Source organism: Prunus avium, chromosome 4, assembly GCF_965620075.1.
Source record: "Prunus avium chromosome 4, drPruAviu1.hap1.1, whole genome shotgun sequence".
Classification (NCBI taxonomy): Eukaryota; Viridiplantae; Streptophyta; class Magnoliopsida; order Rosales; family Rosaceae; genus Prunus; species Prunus avium.
This window is the reverse complement of record NC_142287.1, coordinates 58,877-62,019: the sequence shown is the minus strand read 5'-3', so window position 1 is coordinate 62,019 and position 3,143 is coordinate 58,877. Positions and strand designations below refer to the sequence as shown.

The 3,143-nt window shown below is 37.9% G+C and overlaps 1 non-coding gene across 1 annotated transcript; it reads left to right on the top strand.

Annotated features, from left to right (window-relative positions):
* The first annotated feature begins 1,485 nt into the window (after positions 1 to 1,485).
* On the top strand, positions 1,486 to 1,592 carry LOC148294672 (small nucleolar RNA R71). The gene has a single exon (XR_015835539.1). It is a non-coding gene; the product is annotated as a small nucleolar RNA R71 (small nucleolar RNA).
* Positions 1,593 to 3,143: the final 1,551 nt, after the last annotated feature.

Sequence of the window (3,143 nt, the reverse complement as noted above, 5' to 3'; positions counted from 1 at the left end):
CGATCAACATGATCTCCATTTGGATTGTCTTCCATGTCCATCACTACAAAATCAACAGGGAGAATTAGTGTATTAGCTTGAACTAAAATATCTTCTACAATACCTTTTGGATATTTTATAGAATGATCAGCTAGTTCAAGTCGTACTGAAGTCTTCTTCATCTCTTCTAAGCCAAGCTTTTGATACAATGAATATGGCATTAGGTTGACACTTGCTCCCAAGTCCAACATGGCTCTTCCAACCTTCTTGCCTCCAATGTTAATGGGAATGTCAAAGCTGCCAGGATCAACTAGTTTTGGTGGAAGCTTCCTTTGCAACACAGCACTTACATTTTGGTCAAGCTTTACATCTTCATTTGGAGCGAAATTGAGCTTGTGAGTTTTCAAGTCCTTGATGAACTTTCCATATGCAGGAATCTGTTCAATAACATCAAGCAAAGGCAAATTGATATTAACTTTACTCAAAATATCATAAATCTCTTTAAAAGCCTTATCTTGCTTTGCTTTCTTAAGACGGCCTGGAAATGGAATCGGTGGAACATATGGAGCGGGTGGCACGTATCTATCTTCTTGAAGATGTGGTGGCACAAATTTGTCATTTCTCTTATGCAATTGGAATTGTTTGGATTCCTGAGAATCTGATTTGGCATTAGGAGCAGATTGAGAAGTTTTGAGATGTTCCCCTTCTGTAGTCGTGGTCTCCTCCTCTTCATCTTCTACAATCACAACATCATTTGAAAGATTAGAATCAACTTTATTATCAATGATCTTACTTGATCTGAGCACATGAATGGCCTTGGCTTCTTGGTTCTTTAGATTGATCTCGGTTTGGCTTGGCCATTTCCCAGGTTCTCTTTGAGTTATTTCAGCAGCTAATTGGCCTATTTGAACTTCCAATTTGGCAATGGCAGCTTGTGTAGTTTGCTGGAAATTGGATTGGTTGATTGCCATCTGCTTAACTATATCCTCCAATGATGATGTTTGTTGTGGCTTTTGGAATGAAGGGGGATTGGCTTGATTCTGAGTATTCCTCCATGAAAAGTTTGGATGATTCCTCCAACCTGGATTATAACTTTGAGAGTATGGATCATTTCTTGGACCTTGGTTGTAGGAATTTACCAACTTAGCTTGCTCTTGCACAAATTCTGGATATCCAACCCCAAGTGGACAAGCTATGGTAGCATGGTCAGGAGTTTCGCAAATACTACACACTTCCTTCGGAGGGCTTCTTGAGTTTAATGCAGGAAGAGCATCTAGCTTTTGTTCCAGTTTTGAAATCTGCACACTAGAAGCATCATTAGAACCACTAACAACACGTTTACCTCTTGTATCCGTATGTTGGGTCTCCATTGCTATCTCCTCAAAGAGTTCGTACGTTTCTTCTGGAGTTTTGGTTTTATAAGAACCACCTGCAAAATTCGTGACAATATTATGACTAGAAGGGGTTAGTCCTTTATAAAAGAAACGCATTTGAAGCTTCAATGGAATCCCATGATGAGGACATTGATTGAGCAGCCCATTGAACCTCTCCCATGCTTCACAAAATGACTCGTCATCTTGCTGTGCAAATAACAAGATCTTATCCCTAAGCATGTCGGTCTTTTGCTTGGAGAAGTATTTCTCCAAGAACTTCTTTTGAATGGCAGCCCATGTAGTGAGTGAACCAGGCTTCAAAGAATTCAACCAATATTTCGCCTTATCCTTCAAAGTGTATGGAAACACTCTCATTCGAAGTTGATCTTCTGTCACACCTGTCAAGGGAAAAGAACTCACAACATTAAAAATATCCTTTATATGAGTTAATGGATCTTCATTAGGTAAACCATAAAAGGAAGGCAGCATATTAAGATGAGAAGATTTAAGCTCATAATTTCGAGCTACAATGGGCAGCAAAATGCTTGAAGGAGATGCTGGAATTGTTGGGATATCAAGTTCTCCCATGAACTCATTGGCAGCCATCTCTTCTTCTTCTTCTTGGTCTGAACTTGCTTCAGAATTTGAAAGTGAAGAACCAGGAAGTTCAGTGTGGAGAGCAAGACTTGAAAATGTGGCTAGAGCTTGCTCTTTTGCAGTTGAAAACTCTCTTTCTAGACGACTCTGAATTTCAGAGGTCACTCGTCTGGGTTGCAACGATGGTCCTGCGTTCAAAGATCTAGAACGTTGGAACGAAGACCTCACTTGTTCAAGTAATGGCTTTTTAGACATAAACTACCTGAAACAGAAAATTAGATTAATTAGAAACACTAAAAAGAATAGGGTAACCTTAGGCACATAACCAGGGAAGAACTTTCGTTCAGTCCCCGGCAACGGCGCCAAAATTTGTTGTTAATTATTATGTTAACTCGCAATTGTACGAGGCAATTAGTAGTATAGCAAGACAAGTACGAGGTCGTACCCAAGAAGACTGAGAAGTTAAAACTAGTTATGTACTTAGCTTACCAAATTCAAGAAAGTAGGAGGTTATGTCTAAAATAGAATTTAAAGCAAGAGTGGTTGTGATTGTTGAACAAAATAAGCAAAATGAAATTGCAAACAAAAACAAGTAAACAAATGTAACAAAGAGTGGTTTTAAGAGATGGAAAACAGATTTGGAGACTAGGGCATTCGAATCACCATAACAATTCAATTATGGGTTATGAGGAGTCAAGTAACAAGTCTAATTCAGATTCAAAGATTGATTCTAGCTAAAGTATGATTAGGCCATGGTGTTTGGTCCTAACCTTGTGTTCCTAATTCCCTAATTTGATCATTTGTTGTCTAACCTAAAATTAAGCATTAGGAACCCATTAAGCATAGAAGAACAATTTAAACAACCAAGCATGTATCTAATCCCTGTTGTCGAATGTTCATACATACTCTTCCTATTCATAGTTCAATTCGAATTAAAGCATGGTGTCTACTCTTAATTCAAACCAAGATAGTTAACAAACAAGTTCTAATGGTGATCAATCATTCAAACAAGCATGTTAACTTATAAGCATAATGAATAAGAACATGAATCATGAATCAAACTTGAAACTCCAAACTTCAAACTTATAAACCCAGAATATTCATGTTAGGTTACATCGAAGCCCTAGTTATGGATTTAGCTACTCATAATGGAAAAGAAACTAAAACAGAAATGGGAAAACATAATGAATGCCA